General features: G+C 25.9%; 3 long non-coding RNA genes across 4 annotated transcripts; 1 reads left to right on the top strand and 2 right to left on the bottom strand.

Annotated features, from left to right (window-relative positions):
* Positions 1–2,461: 2,461 nt before the first annotated feature.
* On the bottom strand, positions 2,462–4,009 carry LOC105852568 (uncharacterized). The gene is made up of 2 exons (XR_001144464.3): positions 3,846–4,009; positions 2,462–2,821 (listed from the first exon to the last, which is right to left on the bottom strand). It is a non-coding gene; the product is annotated as an uncharacterized lncRNA (long non-coding RNA).
* A 2,394-nt stretch (positions 4,010–6,403) lies between these two features.
* LOC113787792 (uncharacterized) lies at positions 6,404–7,431 on the bottom strand. The gene is made up of 2 exons (XR_003474309.2): positions 7,291–7,431; positions 6,404–6,745 (listed from the first exon to the last, which is right to left on the bottom strand). It is a non-coding gene; the product is annotated as an uncharacterized lncRNA (long non-coding RNA).
* Positions 7,432–9,709: 2,278 nt separating this feature from the next.
* On the top strand, positions 9,710–11,400 carry LOC105852567 (uncharacterized). 2 transcript variants are annotated; one of them, XR_012163919.1, is made up of 2 exons: positions 9,710–9,801; positions 10,610–11,400. It is a non-coding gene; the product is annotated as an uncharacterized lncRNA (long non-coding RNA). The 2 variants fall into 2 exon arrangements; XR_012163920.1 differs by lacking the exon at positions 9,710–9,801 and adding an exon at positions 9,825–9,937.
* The last annotated feature ends 1,896 nt before the right edge of the window (positions 11,401–13,296 follow it).

Genomic DNA, 13,296 nt, shown 5'->3' with positions numbered 1-13,296 from the left:
TATATATATATATATATATATATCTAATCTGTCTTTCTAAACAAATTTATCCTCATTGATTTTATCTTATAAATGGATAATCAGTTCTAATTCCTTAATATTTATATGTCATATATAAATAACAGTAATTAAGTGATGTTGTATTGTGAGTTCGAAATAGATTTAAGTATTATTGCTCGGTTTCTATTTTTGCTAATGTGTTTTTTGTAATTGCTCTTAGATTGTAAATTGTTTGCGTTTGAATTTTTTGTTGAGTTTTGGTAAAGTCTCTATCAAGTATTGTATTTTTTTTTCTTTTATTTTAAATAATACTTTTTTTATGTTGTAAATGATAGATAATTAATTTTAGATGTTATTATAGATGAGATGTCAAATTAATTATATCATATTTTTATATAGTATATGTCTGTTTAAAAAAACGTGATTGCAGATTTTCGAGTACATTTAAATTTTAAATGTCATAATAATATAATTTTATGTGTAATTGCTATCTTTGTTCTTTTCTTCTTCTATGTGAGATGCTACATTGTATGCAATTTTGGTTCTACTTCATATTCTATGTGAGATGCTATGCAATTTTGAATTCATTAAAGGATTTCTGTATAGAAATCTTACATCAAATTTAAAACCATTTTACATAAAGGGTAGAATTTTGTTTTAATTTAATTAAAAACAAAAGTTATCAAGTAATTTATAACTAATACCCTTGTAACTAAGTTTGCATTTCTAATACCATTAATATGTTTTTTATAATCGAAATGTATTAATGAGAAGTATTAGGGGTACTTCAACCCATTATAAAGGATGATTTATCTACTTTGAAAACTAAAAATATATTTAACTTAATTATATGTATTATATATTTAACCTCTCTATCTCTCTCTATATATATACTAGATATTGTAAAATAATTGATTATTTTATGTTTCAATGTGATTTCTTTTTTTAATTATGTCCTTTAATTAAACTCCATCCGAAGTGAATTTTAACAACAAAAAATTATCTCAAAATAAATGTCATTTATAATAATTTCAATGCAACTTTAATTTTTTTTTTCCCTTATATTGTCATTCAATGATTACTATATGCACAACTTTAAAAACATTATTATACTTTGCATTAAAAACGGTAAAAAATATGCCTATAGATAAGATTGATAGTTTGATAAAATAATTTATCTCTTTCTTTTAATTATTGCATTTCTCAATATGTGTGTAAAAAATTTAAACGACACTTATTTTGAGACAAATAGAATACTACTTGCCTAATTTCTAATACAACATCTTCCACTATGCATTTAAGCAATTGATAATATACCAATATCGCAAGAATAATTTGCTAAAAGTAATATTTTCTCTTATATTTATATATTTAAGGTTAAATTGTATCCGCAGTCCCTTAATTTTAGTTAACGTTTTAGTCCTTTATTTATTTTTTCTTGAGTTGGCCATTTATTTTAATTTTAAATGACAATTTGATATTTTATGTTTTAAAATGTCAACAATATTATCATTTTTGTTACAAAAATTCAAAAAAACATCAAAATTTTCAAACAAACCCATAAAATTAATAGTCATCTTCCATATAATGCAAATTTCATCAAATGCATAACTTAAATATTTAAATAAACTCATATTTTCATCTCCAACAACATCAAATAAAAAATGAAAATATGAGTTTATTTAAAGATTCAAGTTATGAATTTGATTAAATTTGCATTTTATTAAGATGATAATGAATTTTGTGGGTTTTGTTTGAAATTTTTTGATGATTTTTTTGAATTTTTGTAGAAAAAAGGACAACATTGTTGACATTTAAAAAAATAAAATATCAAATTGTCACTTAAAATTAAAATAAAGGACCAACTCGAGAAAAAAATAAGATAAATGACTAAAAAGTTAACTGAAATTAAGTTAAGGACCGCGAATACACTTTAACCTATATTTAATGATCAAATGATTCAATTATTTTGAAACGGAGCGAATATTTATTAATTAAGATAGAAACGTGATATGTCCTTAAACCTTAACTCAACTGATAAATGTAGATATTGTTAGGTTTAACGTCTTGTTAAGATCTAAACTCGAAACATCATAGTTGTGTAAGTTAATTATGGTAGAATTTATCATATATTATAGGCTAAATTACATATGTAGTCATTTAACTTAATTTCAGGTAACGTTTTAGTCCTTTATCTTTTTTTTTTCTTTTCCCGATTTAGTCCTTTATTCCTAACAATATCAAATAAAGTATGAAAATATGAGTTTATTTGAAGATTTGCGTTACGAATTTGATGAAATTTGTATTATATTGAAGAATATAATTAATTTTATGAGTTTTGATTGATTTTTTTTTTTGAATTTTTGTATAAAAAAGGATAACATTGTTGAAATTTTAAAACATAAAATATCAAATTGTCGCTTAAAATTAAAATAAAGGACCAAGTCGGGAAAAAAAAAGATAAAGGACTAAAACGTTACCTGAAATTAAGTTAAAGGACCACAAATGTAATTTAGCCTATATTATAAGAAGAAGAAAAAAAGAAGATGCAAACATGATCTAATCCAAGCTACCAATCTATATGAAAATAAACTCCATTACAATTAATTAGAGCCTTATTTCATCCAATATGTCTTAATTATTTGTACAATTCATTCAGACAATAGCAGCACCATCCTCTATGAACATTAGAAATTGTGGCAACAAGGCTCAGCTCCTGGTTGATCGGTTTGTTTTCTACGAGTTGATTCCTCACTCTTAATTGGACTTGTCTCTTGATCTTGACCAAGTAGCCTTCTACTTTTACCCATTTCATATGAGCCTATAAAATAGCAAATATACATTAATAGGATACACTGCTAAAAAGAAGTTTAATTTTTATACACAAACACTAAGAGTGGAACAAGTTTTAAATTTATATTATTTATAAATCACAATTAATCAACTAATTGCGTGATTTAAACAGAGATTATAACGAAAGTCAAACATTGTTAATAATGTAACGGTTGTTTATTAACAATATAATTTTTTTTACAATGATGGTATATAAATTAAATTCAAAAAGAAAAGAACATGTTTCACATGAAAGGTTAGCTCTTGGGTAATTATTTCTAAAAAGCAAACTCATGTGAAAAGATTTTATTATAGTTTTGAAAATTTACGAGGGACAACCCAAATGAATTATACTAATGATTACACTAATTTAATAATGTCTTATCTCATAAATATTTTTTAAATCTCGTATTAGATTTAAATTTGCTATCACATAGATCATATCTATAAATTTTAATATTAATCTATAATAATTTTTTAGACTTAATTAAAATTTTGATCATTTATCTTATATCTATAATATTCATTTTAATTATTTTTTTTTAAATTCATTTTGATCATTTTTCTTTTTATAAGTGGTGTATTGTAGTCCTTTTTATTATAACTCTTTCAAACAACTATATAATTATTGTCATGAACTATTGAGATTTGTGTAATATTAATAAAGAAGAAGTGAAAATACAATAAACTTTGATAAAAATCGTTCGTTTTAAGGAGTTTTTTCAAAACATGCAATTTTTTTTCTTTCAAATGCAAGCCTATTATTTGGTTAAATGAATATTTTTTTTTTGAAAAAATAGTTATACTAAATACATGTTAGCAATTGTTAGAAGATATTTCAATCACTGGATATCATTATAACTTTTGTTATGATTGTAACAAAAATTAAAATACACCACTTATAAAAGATAAAAGACTAAAATGAATAAAAATAAATTACCAAAATAAATATTAGATAAAAAATCAAAATTATATTTAAACCAATTTATGAAAAAAATGGAGCATTCACCTACTTGCACCATGAAGCTCAGAAGCACACAATAAAAACACCCAAAGAATTAGGGTAACCCAAACAAGCAAGGTTTTTTTAGAAGCCATTTTAGTTTGGTTTGTGTTATTGTGTACACAAGATATATATCCTTATTTATAATCCAAACATTGTTTGGTGTTGCTTGCCTTTCAAGATATATATATCCTTAAGTTATAATTTAATTGTCACGCTTTTGTCAATAAAACAAAAAAATTTGTGTCCTTTTCATGAATGGCCCTTACGTGTAAACTAAGTCAAAGATATCATGAAAGACACAATCTTTTAATATAAATTAGATATTTGTCATATACAATTGAGAGATTAATTTTATGTATAATTAAATAAACGATAAAACTATCTTTCAAGTCTTTCAACAATACATAAAAAGAGTTTTAATATTGACACATTTTCAATCTACTTATATTAAACTCAAATTGAGACCACTTATTGGACTAGAAGAGATATGTATCATCTGATCTCATATGGGTGCTCTTGAGTATGAAGGACACGGTCTAATAACTATTGTTTAATTCCCTTCTCTTTGCATCATCATACCATAAAATAAATCACGGAATTAAGTTGTGTAAGTCATGATACATATTTTTTTAATTAGTGTATCTTATGATATAGATAAATAATTTTTTTTATTCCAAGGAATATGGCTTTATTTAATTTCATACGTGTTGAAAAGGTAAAGAAACAAATTTATTTTGTTTTAGTCTTGATCCACTTAATTAATCTCCCATTATTCGTCTTAACTGCAACTTATACAAAGATTTAAAAAGTCTAAACAATATCAATGGAGATGTGTCTATCCGAAGAAGTTAAACTTTTATAATATAATGAACATGAGTTTGAATTTCCGTTGAGAAATATATTCATATTTTATATTTGACACGTCTCAAATAAAATTATGTTCGGTGGAGCGAATTTATTGAAAATAAAAAAAATAATAATATGAACAATGAATAATTGATGCATAATAATCTTTCATGGTGAGATGATAACCATAATTCGCTCTATTTGATTCAAATACGAAAGTATCAAAATCTCATTATATAGTCTTCAACTTTAAAATGGTCTATCTATGAAAGATATAAAATAATAATAGATACTACAAATAATTAAGCAATGTTTACATTCTCCGTCAACAACAAGAGATATCGTCAAGAGAATCCTAAAAGAGAACATATGCCGAAGAGAATTGAGTGTGTTCTAATTCATTATTAAGTTTTACAGTTTAAAGGAAATTTAGTTTATAATTTTTGCATATATTTTATTTTTTATTTTTTTATAAATAGAAGTTGTCAGAGCTCATAACAAAAGAAACAAAAAAGAAACAAGAGTTGGCAACTATCCCATTACAACATTGATCAATGCCTTCATCAATGCCTTTGCAAAAGATGAATGATACTAAACCAATTCTTAGAGGCATCAATGGCTAGGATAATACGGACAATTGTGAGTTTGACAATTGCACTAAATGTATTAGTGAAGTCTACTCCCTCAATTTAAGGCTACTAGACGAGCTTTGTATCTTTTAAGGAAATCAATCAAAGTTTTGTCTTGTAGACCCATTTGCAACCTATGGATTGTTTTCTTTGTGGAAATTTAGTAAGAGACCAAGTGTTGTTTTGTTGCAAGGCAATAAGCTTTCTTCCATAGCTTTCACCCAATGAGGAAATTTGGAAGGCTAAGTAAAGGAGTTAGGCTCATCATGTGTGGAGATGGCCAAAATGAACTTCTTCTGGTCAGACAAATGATTATATGATAAAACAAAAGATAAAGGATAAAGACAACCATAATTAATAGAAGATATAGATAAAAGTGGACGGTCATGATCAAAGACATAAAAATTGAATTAAATTGAATTAAATAAAAATTGAATAATTACTTTTGTTATTTTAATAAAAATTGAATTAAATTGTTTTTTAAAAAAACAAATTTTTGAGAAATGCCCATTTGGAACTTGGGTTTATTAAAAAAAATCGTAATTTAAAATTTCTATTTATTTATTTTTATGAATTATATTAAAAATTATATATATAATATTTATGTTATCCTATTAAAAATTTAAAAAAAAATTGATTTTTTTTAAAACCGTGTAGAAAGTCGCCATTTCATTGTTCTAAATGGCGACTCATAACTTAAAAAAAGAAGGAAAGTTTAGTATATTTTTTTCAAAAAGGGATAATTTAGTGTGTTTTTTTTTTCAAAAAAGAATTATTTGAATAAAAAACCCTCACTGTGTCTCCATATATATTTTTTATAGAGAAAAAGAAAACCCTTATTTTCACTCATTTTCTTGCCCTCATGCTTAAGCACGAGTCTCATATACTTGATATTAAATTACTATCTCTACATATAAATTTTATTCAATTTAATGTACTCTCCATTTAAGGGCTACAACACTCATTTCCTATAAAAAGAATTAAATAAGACTAAAATTTAATAACAAAAAAAAGTGTAGACACTTTGAAAGAAGTTATATTATAGAAACTAAAAATATTTTAGATTGGAATATTAGAGGAAGATGTACTATAACTTTTATTCAAAGAAGAACCACTCTCTTTTTATTATTATAATGATACAAATACAATCGATGATACAAACATGAATCTATATGAAAGTAAAACCGATTACAACTAAACAGATCCATATTGTATCCAATATAAATCTTAGTTCTGACAATAAATACAACATCATACATAATAATTTATAAATGATTGAATATGGTGCCACAACGAGGAACATCATATTTTTTGAGGATAAATTATAATCATTTGTGACTGGTTGGATAGCCGTAATTGCCACAACGAGGAACATCAGCATCGTTATGGCACCCTAACCTTCTACTCTTAACCATAACCATTTCATGTGACCCTATAAAATAGGAAGTTTTTATTAGTGGGAAAAATCAACTTGCATATAAAATAGAAATAATATTTGAAATGAGTTTATAAAAAGTGACAATTTTCATCTTAAAATTTTATTGTCATGTAATAATTATTTTCACAAGCATATAAATAATTTTGTAGATAACATGTATTTACATATTGAATATATATATATTGAAAATATGTATGGATATATATAATGCATTTTTTTTACTCATATGGGTATAAATGCATAGATCCATCTGAATTTGTGTTCGAATTTTACTTAGACAAATAAAATTGTAATTATGTCATTTTTGTTCACATAATCATATTAAATTTGGTACTTTCTCATTAATTAATAAAAATTAATTATCCAAAAATTGTACGTTGTTCAATAAAGCATTTAAAACATCTTAATATATTTTAGACTTAATTCATATATCATTGGTATACTTTTTTTACAAATTCAATCAATTATAACTTTTAGATTAAAAAAATATTTGATTATAATTATAATTATAATTATTTCTAAGTAGGCATTTCACTTACTTGCATGAAGCTGAGAAGCACCAACTAGCTTCATAGTTGTTGTCTTGTCACATAATGAAATAACACACAAAATGAGGAAAACCCAAACAAGGGAGGTTTTTTTAGAAGCCATATTAACTAGTTTGGTTAATTTGTGTGTATTCAAGATATCCTTATTTATAATCCAAAGCATTGATGGGCGTTGCTTGCTTTTCAAGCATTTTATTACTCATGCTTGAGTTTTGCATTGTGTCTGACTTTGCTAACCAAATTTAATTTTGTCACTCAACTTCATTTGTCAACAAAAACATTAATGGCAGGAAAATATGTGTCCTTTTTCACTTTTACAAAGATTTAAAAAGTCTACAAAAAAATTTAAAAGTCAAAACAATGAATAATTGATGCAAAACAATATAAAATAATAAAGATTTTAAGTCGGTGTTTATTTTGTGTTCAAATTTTTTAAAATGTGTGTTTATTTTAACTTGATTAAAATTTTTTAACGTAAATCATTGTAATTGATTGAAAATAAATTGCTACATAATGAAAATGTATTTACAAAAATAATAAAAATAATTTTTTGATATTTTTATTATCTATAAAAAGTAGATAATTATTAACTTTAAAATAGTCTCTTACTTCTTTATTAGCAGATAAATTTAACACAAATTTTTAAAAGATTTTTTTCAAAAACAAAAAAAATCAAAATATCACTATATTTTTTTTGGGTTTTCCTTGGGTCGCATCACCAAAAAAAGCAAAATTGCATACCTTCAATATATATATATTTCTTTTTTTTTCTTATTAAATGATAAAATAAACAAAAATTAATAAGTAAATAATTAAAAATATTAATCATGAAATAATAATAACGTAAAATTAGTAAAAAAAATACAAAAATATTATACAGTTTAAGGAGAGTTGTCGACAACATTCATACAAATGCACTTTATTTCTAACGTCTATTTTCATTTCTAAAGTTGATATTATTTGAACGACTATTTATATTTATGCATATTTTAATATTGTGATACATCATATCGTATTTATATGAGGTCAATTAAGTACTTAAACAAAGATAATATATAAAAAAACACATAATTAATTTTAACACTTAACAAATTAACCTGGTATGAAAATTGAAGCATAATCAAGATTTATGAGTAACGTGGAAATAGCTTGAACAGTTATAGTCTATCAGGTTTTCCACAAGTTTATGAAAGTATAACGAACTATATTATCAGAAAATAAGTTGTTATGAATAAAGTGAACAACATATACAAACTATGTCGGCTATCCTTTCATAATTCGTAATATTATCCATAAGTTGCTAACAACTCTACTCAAAATTTATATATTTTTTTTGTATTTTTGTACTAATTTTAATTAATTTATATTATTATTAATTAATAATTAATATTTCAATTATTTACTTGTTAATTTTTGTTTATATTATCAATTATTTATTACTTATTTGGGATTATTTTAGGGTGTATATTTGAATTGGTAGTTTTTATTTTAGGATTTCCTTTGGGATTTGTTTTTCGGGATTTAGTGATGAAGATGCTGAACATGAAGTTTGATGGATTTATAATTTTCTTTAAATGATTTGTGAAAATAAAAAATTTAGTAAATTATTTTAAAAAATATAAAAAAAGAACTAACTTGTGTACGTTATAAAAGATAAAGAAATGGTTTGAAAAAAAAAAACTAAATTATTACAACTAAATCAGATAAAAAATTATAAATGTAATTTTGGCTAAATACTTTTGTATTATCTATCAATGGAATAAAAAGAGAGGAGATGGAGGAAAGAAGAGTAGAGATGAGATATTTTAATAAAAAAATTATGTTTGTTTGGTGAGGATGAGGAAAAATTTAGATAATTTATGTGTATTAAGGGATTGCTTTCATATTTTTTTTATTAAGATATTTATTTTATCATTTAATAAAAAGTTACTATTTTTAGTCTCTTAAATAATACCTTGAGAATATTCAGTAACATTTCACTCTGTTAATTTTGTATAAAAACTATTAATTTTACTAAAATAAATTATTTTGTCAGCTTAAAGATATTTGTTTAGACAATAATTACTTTTTTTTTTCTCTTTTATTTGGATTCATTTACCCGTGATATTTCTAAAAGACATGTATTTGCTAAATATGATCATGTTATTTCAGAAAAAGAAAAATAGTTTATTCAACATGCATGTAAAATATTTTATATTATCAATAATTTAAATTGATAATTAAATAATTATATAATGGTGATAATTATAATTATCTAATAAAATAAAAAAAAATATTTATTGTTAATATAAAATTAATTTACACCATAATGTATGATTATTTTTCTAAAAAAATAAAAATAAAAGAGGAATTAACAAATGAATAATCAATCACTTTCACAAGTCTTCTCTAAATATTGTTTGAGTTTTCTTGTTTGACCCGTTCCAAATTCCATTTCCCATTTCCTTTTTCTTTCCTCTTCTTCACAACCAACCTGTCATTTATTATCTTAAACTCTCACAGGTAACTTCCTTCTCTATTCTCATCTCAATTTTTCAAACTTTAATTATATTCTATTATCTATATTTGTTGTATTTAATTTTTGGATATTGGAAATTTTCATGTAAGCTTCATTGAGTTGGGTTTGCTAAAATCCCAGGTGGGTATTTTAGTAATTTTGTAAAAAATTGAAATTTATGTTTTTTCATTCATATATTTGATTTTAACTCTAATGGGTCTCTCATGTTTTTGATGTTTTAGTTTCCTTATCTCATTGCTGTGAGTTTTGTTTTAAATTAGATTTTTGTTTTTGCCTTTGTTTTTGTTAATTGACTTGCTTATTTTTTAATAGATGACTTGGTTTATGTGAAAAGCTTAACACTGTGTTTTTCTTTTTGCAATAACAGAGCATTTATTACTATTAATTTCAAATATTTTTTTTTATAAATTTATTACAAATATTTTACTGCATGATTTCTAGTCTAATTTAGGAATAACAAATATATACAATTAATAGGAAACAAATATTTTCCCCGACTAACCAAGGATTACATAGAGTACAATACTCGTATCAAGTACAAATATGAAATACGGTTTTTTGAAAATATTAAGTTATGTGTATGTCAATTTTTCTTTTTTATATAATTCAATTCACAATAAAAGCTTATAAAGGAAAAAATTGTGTTCATTCCAACAACTAAGTTCAATATTTTTAGATAATGTTATTATATATTAGTAGTAAGGTATTTTAGACATTTCTGTTCTTTTATATATATACTCATTGTAACCCTATTAACTGAAGTTTGGTTCATTCTATGTTATGAAACCCTAGAGTGGTTGTCTCTCTTCTTCCTCTTTTCATTGTTAACATGGTATCAAAGAACTTTGGTTGATTTTGGAATCTACTATAAAGAACAGAGATATTATTTTGATAGGAAAGACAACCACCAAAAGAGAAAAAAGAAGAGTAACCATGTTCCCGATTTTGTTAAATCAATCTCACAAAAACATCAATTGCGCATTCGTTAACCGTTGGATCGGACTGATTTTTGGATAGCAGGTTCGCAATATTCAGGTTTTCGTCTTCAACGGCCGGATCAGCGAAACGACGTCTTTAGGGGGAGAAATCGGGCTCGCACATTATTTTCCTGTCATTATTTGTTATGGCTGGTGCTAAGGATCATTCTCTTCAAGCACATTGGAAAACACATTGTCCGTAATTGGGGAGAGCACATGAGAAGAATTTTAGGGGGCCATCGTCCAATGTTGTTGCTTCTGCTCCTTATACCATTGGCTCTAGTTCTGGTTCTGTATACTCATGTGAGACTGCTTTCCAAATATCTGATATTGCAGAACAATTTAAAAAAAAAACTGCTTGTTTGTTATGATCAGCATTAATGAGTTGATTTTGGTTTGATCCACATCCTTTCAATTGTTGTGGTTCTTTGCTGATTTGGTTGGTAATTTAATTGTCCGTCTCTTCTATCTCTTTGGTTGTTTTCTTCTGTGTTGTCTGATTGCGTTTCAGCAAGTGTACTGAATCGTTGCAAGTAATAATAAAACGGTAGTACGGAGTGTCGAACTCAAGGATTGCGTTTTACTATTGAATTATATTTGATTACTAGAATTGAACAAAAAGGTTCCCAGGTTGATTGAAATAATGTTTGAAATTAACAACAATAATAAAATTGTTCTTTTATAATGAGAAAAATGTCAGGGATGAGTTTCATTTCGAATCCAACCTTGGTGTCTAATTTGATCCTAGTTACTGAATTCCTTTATTGAATTATTACCGAATTCTCTTTATTATTCTTGCCCTAATGTCTTAGTGACAGAACCTTTAATTCCAAAGTAACCCCTAATTCCTTAGTGGATTTAAGATTAGAATTAAGCATTACCGTATAGAAATTCTCTTGTAAATTATTGCTTTGCAACTAATTTAATTAGTTTCATGACCTGCATCTGTCCCTAGACTACAAATTCATGAATTTCCCATCTCAAGCATTCGTAAAGTCCACTTCCGTTTCAAAATACAAATCGTAGAACATTTTAATGTTGATCAAGCAATAAAAAGCATTAAGCACAGAGATGAGAAAAACAATTCAATAAACTCATTTATATAACTAGAAATCAAATCAGAAAAATAAGGGTTTCATCTGGTTACACTCATCCCTAACAAATAGGGTTTAGTTACTCATGACAGAGATACAAAAGATAAGGATTAAAGAAGAATTACAAGAATGATTCATGGATGATTCTTGATAAAACTGCTTCAATGGCGTTAGAAACGGCCGTCTTTGAGTTTCTATGCTAGGGCACAAGTCTCCCAAGTTCTCAAGAGTCAAAAATATCCTAAAACAGTAAAAATCTGCGTTTTTATGGTTGCTGGTGCGCGTCGCGCGCCCCAGGCGCGGAAAACGCGCTCCAGGCGCGCGTTGACAGAACTGAAACACGAGAAATGCGCTTCAGGCGCGCAGGGCGCGCTCCAGGCGCACATCATCTGCTGTCTGATGTATTTTACATTTTTCTCATCTTTTGCATCTGAATTTGGTCCGGGTGTCTTCATGAAAGTTGTAGATATGGATCGTAGCTTTCATTAGCACTTGGAGTGACACTAATTGGACATCTAGAACTCTAGATATGGCCGAAATACTCCATATATATCATGTTGATTTTTCACCAAAATTCAGCACTGCACTAAAACAAAACGCAATGTAAAATTTCGACAAATTCCTACTTAATCAACGAAATAAAAACAAAAAACATTTTATTAACTCAAAGAACAAAAATCAACAAAATCTATCAAATAAATTCTTTAATTTAACTGATGATTGAGGATAAATAAGACTAAAACAGTGGGAAAATATGCATATGATGAATAGTCAAAAATATGCATATGATGGTTGTTTTCAAAAATACAGACAACAAGATTTGTACCCCTTGACATTCATTCATCAAATTCAACTCTCTCTTCACACAATCTCACCAAAATTTCTCTCAAGTGTTTAGAAAGGTTTATGAATTTATCACTCAAATCCTAGAACATGCATCACGCTACCATAGGCTTGAAAAAATTCTAGTTAGCAATCACAATGCAGTAAACACATACATTTTTGGAGGACTTTCAGGTTGTAATGGGGCTTAGGTAAGGGTAGGACATTTTAGGATAGTAGGCTTTACCACTTGGAGTTAGGCATACATTTCCAGATTATTCTACCATTTTTTTTTTCTTCTTCACCTTTTCATTATGGAGATTCTCAGACATTGACAGAAAAACCAAGAAAATATATTTTGTTTTTGTTTTTGTTTTTGTTTTTCTTCTTTCTTCTTTCATTTTATTTTTCTTCTTTTTATTTATTTATTTTTTATTTTCTTTTTCTGAGAATCACCACCCCAAACTTAGAAAGTTGCTATCCCATGAGCAACCCCAAACTTAGAATTTTATCAAGACAAGAAATTTTTTTTTCTACCTAACTCCAAGTAAGGTGATTTAATTAAAGTCAGGTGTTTGGCTTGTAA

Source organism: Cicer arietinum, chromosome 7 (genome assembly GCF_000331145.2).
Source record: "Cicer arietinum cultivar CDC Frontier isolate Library 1 chromosome 7, Cicar.CDCFrontier_v2.0, whole genome shotgun sequence".
In the NCBI taxonomy this organism is placed as follows: Eukaryota; Viridiplantae; Streptophyta; class Magnoliopsida; order Fabales; family Fabaceae; genus Cicer; species Cicer arietinum.
This window is presented reverse-complemented; position numbering and strand designations above follow the sequence as displayed.